A 12,385-nucleotide genomic window follows, 5' to 3' on the forward strand; every position below is an offset into this window, starting at 1 on the left:
CTCCATTTCTTTTCAGGGATTCCTGCCCACAGTAGTAGATATAATGGTCATCTGAGTTAAATTCACCCATCCCAGTCCATTTTATTTCGCTGATTCCTAGAATGTTGACGTTCACTCTTGCCATCTCGTTTGACCACTTCCAATTTGCCTTGATTCATAGACCTAACATTCCAGATTCTTATGCAATATTGCTCTTTACAACATCGGACCTTGCTTCTATCACCAGTCGCTTCCTTAACTGGGTATTCTTTTTGCTCTGGCTCCATCCCTTCCTTCTTTCTGGAGTTATTTCTCCACTGATCTCCAGTAGTATATTGGGCACCTACTAACCCGGGGAGTTCCCCATTCAGTATCCTATCATTTTGCCTTTTCATACTGTTCATGAGCTTCTCAAGGCAAGAGTACTGAAGTGGTTTGCCATTCCTTCTCCAGCGGACCACATTCTGTCAGACCTGTCCACCATGACCCGTCTTTCTTGGGTGGCCCCACACGGCATGGCTTAGTTTCATTGAGTTAGACAAGGCTGTGGTCTGTGTGATCAGATTGGCTAGTGTTCTGTGATCATGGTTTCAGTGTGTCTGTCCTTTGATGCCCTCTCACAACACCTACCATTTTATTTGGGTTTCTCTTACCTTGGACATGGCATATCTCTTCTCAGCTGCTCCAGCAAAGCGCAGCCACTGCTCCTTACCTTGGACGAGGAGTATCTCCTCATGGCCACCCCTCCTGACCTTGAACATGGAGTTGCTCCTTTTGGCCCTCCTGCGCCAGTGCAGCTGCCACTCCTTGATCGTGGGGTTGGCTCCTCCTGGCCGCCGCCCCTGGCCTCGGGCGTGACTAAAACCAAACAACCAACTTTAGGTCATACATAAAAACCTTAACTAGAGAAAAAACTTAGTAAATATGTAACAATTCACATTGCCTCCACATGTAAACCTTTTGACTTAATTTTCTATCTATCTACCTATTTATCATGTGGAAGAAAACACTCAACTAGAGTGTGAATTAAAAATGTCTACTACAGAGGTCTAATTTAAATAAAAATAAAATTTCTTCACTGACTGCATGTACATTTGTAAAATATTTTGTTTAACAATTTAAAACTGAATCACTTTACTGTATACCTGAAACTAACAAAATATTGTTGGTCAACTATACTTCCATAAAAAGTAAAGTAAAAATAAATAAAAATGAAATTCATTCCAATGATAAAAATCAAATATTAAATACTCCTCTATATTTACCTATGTAGACCCAAGGAGATTTATTTTTTCTTCTTTTTAATAAGAAGGATTTCCTTAAACAAAAATTCACATGTACTCAAACTAGAAAGCTCACGTTTATTTTCAAACACTTTGAAAGCTCTGTGAATACTTGAAATTTTCTATTGATTTTAATTTATACAAAACTGAAGAATTTTCAAATAATGAAATTTTTTTTTTTTTACTTAATGAGTTATATCAATTAAAATTTTGAGCAGTGTGCCTGTTTTGTGTTTAATTATAGCCAACCTACCCCAGAGAGAAATCAGAGCTGTCAGATAACTTGCATTATTTTGTCAATTGAGAAAGATGGAAATGGTATATGAGGCTGAAGGGATCAGGAATAATCTGTCAATCCAGAAACCTCCAACTAATGAACAGTTATGAGCAGCTTTAGCCAGTTTTATCTTAGGTAGTAATCCAAACCCAGAATTGTAGAAGTCTGTCTTTTAAAATTTACAATTCCTTTCACACATTATCCTTAACATCACTTCATACTCTTATGCAGAATATAATAATATTTTCTAGAAAGTCATTCTGTGTATCTTTATAGATATAATTTATGTGACTGCTAAGGAATAAATGCTGACAAAGTTTATAAGAGGGTATTTTTATAATAGAATCCTAGTGCAACTGTTGAAATATTCAAATTTAGCACAAGTTCAAAATGCAACTACTGATGTTTCAAAGGAAAGTTTGATATATCAGTTTTTTTCCCCCTTGTAAACATTTCTGTTAATTACTTGGAGTTTGAAAAAGCTTTACTTCATCCTGGCAGTTCCCTAGAGCTAATAATCTGTGGCTGGGCTTAGTGACTGTGGCAGAATGCCAATTACATTGCATGATGAGTGAAATATCTGTTGCAACTGTCAAAAAGCAACAGAAGTCACAGAAAACATTTAAAATCCAGAGACTTAGTATTAGTTTTCACCTTGAATATGTAAACAAGACAATGTCTCAAACTTATCTGTAATGGTAAAAAATATATTGTTATATTAAAAAATATTTCATTATTTGATCTTCACTATTCTTTCATGATCAATGAACAAAGGAAAAGAGAACACACTAAAAAAGGAAGCTGCTGCTATTATTATTTATTAATAGCCTCAGTAACATGATAATAGCTTTTCTATGTTCCTGAAACTGCATAAACTAATATGCATATAACTAGCCATATATAATATACAAGGTACAAATAATTTACATAAAAGAAGCACTTGGAAATAATCGTAAGCTTTTTAAAGTGGATTAGGGAAGGGATAGAGAAATTCCAGTGATATTTAAAGATGTTTAAAGCAATGCTATTTATAGCTCAAAATATCAAAAACCTCAGGTTTTCCCATTCTGTACTTGTTTGGAAAATTAATTGTGTGTTTTCGCTTCACTTTATTGTACATTTACTAATTTGATACAAAATCTATTTATACTCAAATATCTACAGAGGTAGGATACCTTCTTATGCTTCCTATTTTTGTGAGAAGAGAATGTAAATCTCTGACAGGCTTTATTGTTTTTCAGAAGAAATTGCACATGGGCCCTTCATATGTTTTAGCCATTACTCTACTTCAAATATACATTAAACACACAAACATACATTATGCATGTGTCTGTATAAAATTTATAACTTAAATTGACAATATAAAATCCCACTGAACTATTTATATCTGCAATTTTTCACAAAAATAGGTCTCCATTTAACTATTGTTTTCTTTTATGTGTGTGAGCCATGTATTGTTTGGTTCTTCCAAAGAGGTAGATACATCTTTAAGGAAATAAAATTAAAATTCTAGAAAAGAAACTTAAAGTGACTGTTGAAGAAATGCTTATACTGCTAAACACAAAGGCAAAAATACAAATAAACAACAAAAAACTATAGGAAAAGGGGATTGATTTCACTGAATAAAAATAAAATAAAATAATGAAGATGTATGTGTATAAATACAAAAAAAAAAAAAACAGGGACAAAACATGAAAGTATCATGAGCATTTAGAGACAAAAAGTGGAAAGCAAATCAAAGATTTGATGAAGTGAGTTGTACATAAGAATTTAGAATGATTTCTAAATGCCACCTTAGACAATAAGTGTCTTCCCTCAAACTGATCTATTCTGTGCAGCTCTTCATTTTCTGACAAACAGCAATGCTGAAGACCAACGGCAACAACCACCACGGGAGAGATATTTTGTTAAAGTTTCATGAAGTTCTAAAAGTGTTAATGCATTAATTCATTTAAAAAATATTGTTTCCACATGTTCATGAAGTAAATGCTGTCATCATTACCATTTTATGTTTGGTCACATTCAAACCCAGAGATTTAAAAACTGCACAAGATGATAAGCAGAACAAGTCCGGCTTCTAGTGATATAAACTTTGCAATGATTACTACTCTCTTAGATTAACAGGTTTGCTAGTATGCACTCACATCTGTGTAATGTGACCTTACGTAGCTCACAATCTCTGAAAACACAATGATGCACATGACACAAATGCAGTTTTTTTTTTTTAATAACCATTCAGAAATACCAAACCCTGAGAACATTGAGATAAAAATTGGAGATAAAGATAAAAATAAAAGATAAATGTAATAACCAATTGATTCAAATGTTCTTAAGTTTTTCTATTTTCTGTCAGGATCTATGTTACACTCCTTCAGTAAATATTGACTTTGTTCTTACTGTAAGCCAGGGACTGGGAATAAAATAAAGTTCATATTCACTGTGTTCAAAGTGGACTGTGTATTCCCATCATTTCCTAAACTTTAGAGAATAAAGATATTAAGTATTTAATAAAAGCTGGATATAAATCAGGTTAATTTTAGAAACAAATTTCCTAATGTAAAATTTTATTGCATAAAGCCAGGACCAAGGCTGGAGTCCACAATGTCAGTTGCAAAGCCCAGTACACTTATTTGATTGAAGGAGACCTCTGCTTGGTTTGGAAATTTTTAACAATCAATGCAAAGAGCAATTTTATTTTAATTTATACAAAATTTTAAAAGATTATATTAGTTATTCTTAATGAGCAAAGTGATTTCTGATATTTAGATCTAAAAATGTTTTCTTCAATAGGTACTCATAAAGAGCACATTACAAAACATAGTATAACACACAGTCAGTGATTTCCATGGAGTAAGGACAGGGGTGGTGTTATAAATAGCTTATTTATAAATCTTTCACTGTATTTAAAAGTAAAAGTACCTAGACTTTGTAATAATTCTAACTTTAAATAATTTTATACATTATTCTTTGCTTAATAACAACAATTATATCAACAAAATGAGCATTAATTCCTTTTATTCAACACCTGTGGCACATGCTATAATACAATTTTTTCATTTAAGTTTAAATTAATTTCATTTAGTTTTCTCATTTAGTTCCCAGTACACTCAAAGTAATATGGGTACCAGTAATATATTCTCTAAAAAAGAGGGAAATTGACACTTTGAGAAGTTCAGGTAGATTGCATAAAGTCACAAAGAAAGAAAATGGTAAGCTGAGTTTCTCTTATTGGGTGGATGGATGGATAGGTAGATACAGAGATAATGAAGATGGAAAGAGACAGTCAGTCATAGACCTAAAGAGATATCACCTGGGGATATAGTTATCTGGGGGTCTTGATTAGGATAGAAGCTTCGAGTTCTTTCATTCACTCTCTTCCTAAGGCAACAGGAAAATTTCAGGGCCGTAAGAGGTGTGTATTCCTATCTTCCTTCCATCTATACATGGCCACCCTACATTTTTTTACTTTTTTTTTAATTTTAAACTTTTTATTTTTTATTGGAATATAGCCAATTAACAATGTTTTGATAGTTTCAGTGCTGGGGTCCAGCCCCGGCTGATCCAGGGTATTCGAAGGAGAGACGGTGTAGGCGACCTATTTATTTAAATATTTATCAAAGATATAAAGAGTAATAAAATGAGGATAGCTCAGTGAGGAAATTCAGTGGAGAAAAGCGGCTGAATAAAATTCCAAAGCAGGGAATTAACGTCACCTACGAAGGCCACAGGCGTCCTCCCGTTCTCCCAAAGGAGAGGAGACACTAAGGCCTCCCCGGTCAGATCTTAGAAGCCCAGGCAAAATTAGTAGGCTTGACGAGCTTCCCCACCTCAGAGGAAAAATTCAGCCAGAAGGTGAAAGAAAGAACGACATGGGGAGACCAAATTTCAGTGAACAAAAAAGGGGCGTACTTTATTTTCCAAAGTAGTTTTATACCTTAAGTTGTGCATAGAGGATAATGGGGGAAGGGGTGGAGTCATGCAAGGACAGCAGTTCCTGGTCCAAATCGAAGCCAGGCTTCCAAACTTATCATATGCAAAAGTTCAGGTGATTTACATCATCTTCTGGCCAGGAGGCCTGTTAATACTTTAAGAAACTTATTTTTCTCTAAAGGTGATTATTCTAAAGTCAGGCACCAGCCTCCAAAAAAGCATTGGACACAGCTGCATTCCTATAGGGCAAAGGTGAGGTGGGCTCAATCAAGAAAAGAATTAACTCAAGGGTCCAAGGTTACAAACATTGAGGCTACTACTTACATTTCTATACACCCATTATATCAATCAATACACTGCCAAGGACACAGTAGGTAAGGGGTATGGAGACTTAGCAGCAAACATTGGCCCAATAAGTGAAAAACCCTTCACCAATACAATTTCTAATCAATCTTTTAACTACTCAAAGGAATCTGTGTTTAGACAGTTTAGAACATCTCCTGCCTCTCACAGTTGGGAGGCTCTGAACAATCACATGTGGCCAGAAAAACCTATTCAGGCAGGCTAGAGGATTTCCAAAGGAGTTTGTAGGTTGAAACACTGTCACACCCAGGAATTATTAACTGGAGCTGTAAGCTAACTCTTTTTTCAGAGAGAGATAGTGGAGGACAGCCCCCCGTAAAGTCAGAGGTGTAGGTGAAAGCACAAAGCAGAAAGTAGGCAGACTCTGGTTTTGGGGGTAGATGCTCGAGAATTTCCAGGGGGACTCCTGAGGCTCGATCCCGCCTTTGCATATGCCGAGCCTCCTTCCTCATGACCTTTGCCATGGGCGGAGTTCTTCACGCTGGCTCCCGGCAGTGATAGAATTCCAGTTGAGCTATTCCAGATCCTGAAAGATGATGCTGTGGAAAGTGCTGCACTCAATATGCAATATGCTGGCTCCTGGAATTTCAGGTGAACAACAAAGAGACTCAGCCAAACATATGCATGTATCCATTTTCCTCCAAACTCCCCTTGCATCCAGGCTGCCACATAACATTGTTTTTCTACATGATCTCTTAAAGTATAATAGCTAAAGTTCTTATAGAACAGCTCAAACTCTCAAAAATTACTTAAAGGGAAGTGTTTTGGCTTTTGTAAAGTATAAATCTAAAACTGTTAAAAGTGTTATTTTTTACATTATACTGGATGCAACAAACACACAGCCCTCCAGATTCAATGTAGAAGAGTCTACACAGAAGTTTGATAACTGGGAGATATAGTTCATTGTGGGTCGTCTTTAAGAATAGCTACCAAAAGAAAACTGTCCAGATAAAAAAAGGAAGAGAGAAATAGAATCTTTCTAAGGGTAGCAATGATGGATTCCCAGGGAGATAAGAAATGATAGAATGAAGAAGTACATTTATTGAGGGTCATTATTTGAGGTTAGCCACATTGATGTTTTCATAATATTTTACTTCTTAAATTACTTTTACATAATAAAGGACAGAAATGGCATGGACCTAACAGAAGCAGAAGATATTAAGAAGAGGTGGCAAGAATATATAGAACTATACAAAAAAAGATCTTAATGACCCAGATAACCATGATGCTGTAATCATTCATGTAGAACCAGATATCTTGGAATGCAAAGTCAAGTGGGACTTATGAAGTATCAAGGTGAACAACAAGAATGAAGGTAATAGAATACAACCTGAGCTATTTCAAACCCTAAAAGAGGATGCTGTCAAAGTGCTGCACTCAATATGCCAGCAAATTGGAAAACTCAGCAGTGGCCACAGGATTGGAAAAGGTCAGTTTTCATTCCAATCCCAAAGTACGGCAATGTGAAAGAACATTCAAGTTCCCACACAATTGCACTCATTTCACATGATAGCAATATTATGCTCAAAATTCTCCAAGCTAGCCTTTAACAGTACATGAACCAAGAATTTCCAGATGTTCAAGCTGGATTTAGAAAAGACAGAGGAACCACATATCAAATTGCTAATATCCATTGGATCATAGAAAAAGCAAGAGAATTCCAGAAAAGCATCTGCTTCGTTGACTGCGCTAAAGCCTTTGAGTGTGTGAATCAGAGCAAACTGGAAAATTCTTAAAAAGATGGGAATACCAGACCATCTCCCTGCCTCCTGAGAAACCTGAATGCAAGTCAAGAAGCAACAGTTAGAACCAGACATGGAACATCAGACTAGTTCAAAGTTCGAAAAGGAGTATATCAAGGCTATATATTGTCACCCTGCTTATTTAATTTATAAGCAGAGTACATCAGGTGAAATGCCAGGGTGAATGAAACACAAGCTGGAAACAAGAATGCTTGGAGAAATATCAATAACCTCAGATATGCAGATGACACCACCCTTACGGTAGAAAGCAAAGAAGAACTAAAGAGTCTCTTGATGAAAGTAAAAGAGGAGAGTAAAAAAGCTGGCTTAAAATTAAATATTCAAAAAGCCAAGACGATGGCATCCAGTCCCTTCACTTCATGGCAAACAGATGGGGAAACAATGGAAACAGTAACAGACTTTCTTTTCTTGTATCCCAAAATCACTGGAGATGGTGAGTGCAGCCATGAAATTAAAAGACACTTACTCCTTGGAAGAAAAGCTCTCACAGTCCTCAACAGCATATTAAAAAGCAGAGACATTACTTTACCAACAAAGGTCCATCTAGTCAAAGCTATGGTTTTTTGCAGTGCCATGTATGGATGTGAGAGTTGGATCATAAAGAAGGTTGAGCACTGAAGAATTGATGCTTTTGAACTGTAGTGTTGGATAAGACGCTTGAGAGTCCTTTGGACTGGAAGGGGATCCAATTAGTTAATCTTAAAGGAAATCAATACTGAATATTCACTGGAAGGACTGATGTTGAAGTTGAAGCTCCAATACTTTGACCACCTGATGCCAAGAGCTGACTCATTAGAAAAGACCCTGATGCTGACAAAGATTGAAGGCCAGAGGAGAAGGGGTGAGGAGGATGAGAAGGTCGGATGGCCTCACCAATTCAATGGACATGAGTTTGAGCAAGTTTCAGCAGATGTGCTGCAATCCATGGGGTCACAAAGAGTTGGACACAACTGGGGGACTGAACAACAACAAATAATGTCTTCTAAATTATATTTTGATTTCTTGACTCATCAGTGAGATTGAAATGTATTATTAAATTTCAAAGTGAGTGAAATTTGATAGATTTATTTATTTTCATTGTATTAGTATTAATAGTAATGATAATGATAATAGTGATAATGATATACAGTAGTATTTGCAGTAATAGTAGTGATGGAGGTAATGGTAGTAACAGAAATATTCTAGCTCAGTTGCATGATAAACCAAAATACATTATCTCTATGATGTCTCTATTTGTAAGATTTTTAAGACTTGATCTATGGCCTCACACAAATTCAATTTTGGTAATTGTCCCATGTATTCCTGCAAAACATATATGTCTATCATTGTTGAATACAATGTTACACAGTCAACTAGGTTAGATACCAAACTGAAGTTGCACAAACTTTCTATTTTTTTGCTGGCAATTTTCTTTTACATTTTCTTATCAATTACTGAGAGATGTATTGAAGTTACCCATTGCTATAGTTTTTTTTTTTTAATTGTATTTTTTAACTTTACAATATTGTATTGGTTTTGCCATATATCAATATGAACCCATCACAGGTATACACGTGTTCCCCATTCTGAACCCTCCTCCCTCCTCCCTCGCCGTACCATCCCTCTGGGTCGTCCCAGTGCACCAGCCCCAAGCATCCAGTATTGTGCATCAAACCTGGACTGGCGACTCGTTTCATATATAATATTATACATATTTCAATGCTATTCTCCCAAATCATCCCACCCTCTTCCTTTCCCACAGAGTCCAAAAGACTGTTTTATACATCAGTGTCTCTTTTGCTGTCTCATATACAGAGTTATTGTTACCATCTTTCTAAATTCCATATATATGCGTTAGTATACTGTATTGGTGTTTTTCTTTCTGGCTTACTTCACTCTGTATAAGAGGCTCCAGTTTCATCCACCTCATTAGAACAGATTCAAATGTATTCCTTTTAATGGCTGAGCAATACTCCATTGTGTATATGTACCACGGCTTTCTTATCCATTCATCTGCTGACGAACATCTAGGTTGCTTCCATGTCCTGGCTATTATAAACAGTGCTACAATGAACATTGGGGTACACGTGTCTTTTTCAATTCTGGTTTCCTCAGTGTGTATGCCCAGAAGTGGGATTGCTGACTCATATGGCAGTTCTATTTCCAGTTTTTTAGGGAATCTCCACACTGTTCTCCGTAGTAGCTGTACTAGTTTGCATTCCCACCAACAGTGTAAGAGGGTTCCCTTTTCTCTACACCCTCTCCAGCATTTATTGCTTGTAGACTTTTGGATTGCAGCCATTCTGACTGGCATGAAATGGTACCTCATAGTGGTTTTGATTTGCATTTCTCTGTTAATGAGTGATGTTGAGCATCTTTTCATGTGTTTGTTAGCCATTTGTATGTCTTCTTTGGTGAACTGTCTACTTAGTTCTTTGGCCCATTTTTTGATTGGGTCATTTACTTTTCTGGAATTGGGCTGTAGGAGTTGCTTGTATGTTTTTGAGATTAGTTGTTTGTCAGTTGCTTCATTTGCTATTATTTTCTCCCATTCTGAAGGCTGTCTTTTCACCTTGCTTATAGTTTCCTTTTTTGTGCAGAAGTTTTAAGTTTAATTAGGTCCTATTTGTTTATTTTTGCTTTTATTTCCAATACTCTGGGAGGTGGGTCATAGAGGATCCTGCTGTGATTTATGTCAGAGAGTGTTTTGCCTATGTTCTCCTCTAGGAGTTTTATAGTTTCTGGTCTTACGTTGAGATCTTTAATCCATTTTGAGTTTATTTTTGTGTATGGTGTTAGAAAGTGTTCTAGTTTCAGTCTTTTACAAGTGGTTGACCAATTTTCCCAGCACCACTTGTTAAAGAGATTGTCTTTTATCCATTGTATATTCTTGCTTCCTTTGTCAAAGATGAGGTGTCCATAGGTGCGTGGATTTATCTTTGGGCTTTCTTTTTGTTCCATTGATCTATATATCTGTCTTTGTGCCAGTACCATACTGACTTGATGACTGTGGCTTTGTAGTAGAGCCTGAAGTCAGGCAGGTTGAGTCCTCCAAAACCTGACAAAGATGCCACAAAAAAGAAAACTACAGGCCAATATCACTGATGAACATAGACTCAAAAATCCTTAACAAAATTCTAGCAATCAGAATCCAACAACACATTAAAAAGATCATACACCATGACCAAGTGGGCTTTATCCCAGGGTTGCAAGGATTCTTCAATATCCACAAATCAAGCAATGTAATAGACCACATTAACAAATTGAAAAATAAAAACCATATGATTATCTCAATAGATGCAGAGAAAGCCTTTGACAAAATTCAAAATCCATTTATGATAAAAACTCTCCAGAAAGGAAGAATAGAAGGAACATACGTCAACATTATAAAATCTATATATGACAAACCCACAGCAAACATTATCCTCAATGGTGAAAAATTGAAAGCATTTCCCCTAAAATCAGGAACAAGACAAGGGTGCCCACTTTCACCATTACTGTTCAACATAGTTTTGGAAGTATAGTTTTGTCTATTTCTTTTTAAGTTCTCTCAATTTTTCCTTCACATTTTGAGGCTATATAATTATATTTATGCATATTTATTAATTTTATACATCTCTTGTGAATTAAATTTTAGTGGTTATGAAATTACTGACTTTTCATAAAATGTACCTTTCTAAAAATTTATTTTGTCTAATATTACTACATCTTATTTTAATTTTTGCATCAGTATATTTTCCATCCTTTTTCTTTCAAACGTTTTATTCATTAGAGTATATTTCTTATAAGCTCATGGATTTTTATATTTCATTCAGATAATCTTTCTTTTTTTTCAATTTGTGTTCCTGAACTGTACACATTTAGTGGCATTTAATGTCTTCCTATCGAGATTCTGAACCAGATTACTCATTCCGCTCCACAAGATAAATACCAGATATAATGTTAAAGGAACCAGAAAGACATTCTATTATAGGAATTAATTAGGGTGACAATGGAAACTGCTTTGATCTTGTGCATTTTTTGCACAGTGGCTTTGGCATACAGCAGGAGGCAGTCAAACACGAATGAATGAAATGGTGAAAACAAACAAACAGTTACTCTCTTGCACTTGCTCATTGTTAACTTGGAAGAAACAGTATCTGGCCCTGCCCCTGATTTTTCTTAGACCTGTGTATTATGTTCCCCAGGTGGCATTAGTGGTAAAAAAAAAAAAAAAAATCCACCTGTCAGTGCACAAGACTTAAGAGACACAGGTTTGATCCTGGGTCAGGAAGATCCTCTGGGGAAAGAAATGGCACCCCACTCTAGTATTCTTACCTGGAAAATGCCATAAACAAAGGAAACTGACAGTCTACTGTCCATGGGGTTGCAAAGAGTCAGACAGGACTGAGCATCTAAGCCATACATGGTACTTCAATAACAAAATCAGTGCAGAATTCCTGTACTTTTGAGCAATTGGGAAAATGATGGTAACTAAGTCCTGAATGTTACTTTTGACATTATATAAACCTCCTGGCCTGATAGGAAGTAATCTAAAGACAAGCAGCTCCAATGTTTTTTTTTCCTCATTAACAAAGGATGGAGCCTTGTTCTGATAAAATGTTTTGTGGGATGGGGAAACGATTGTGATTTTACCTGCTTGGAATTCTTCAACTGAGATCTTGTTCTTCCTACCACTGAAATAATTGGCTGTCCCCAGCCCTGGGTCCCAGACTTAACCAAGTATATAATGGTTGAGAGAATAGCTGATACCTTCAGTGGGTAGTGAGCTTCAGACTAAAGTTATAAGATATGTTATTAACATCATCATT

Source organism: Bubalus bubalis, chromosome 13 (genome assembly GCF_019923935.1).
Source record: "Bubalus bubalis isolate 160015118507 breed Murrah chromosome 13, NDDB_SH_1, whole genome shotgun sequence".
Lineage (NCBI taxonomy): Eukaryota > Metazoa > Chordata > Mammalia > Artiodactyla > Bovidae > Bubalus > Bubalus bubalis.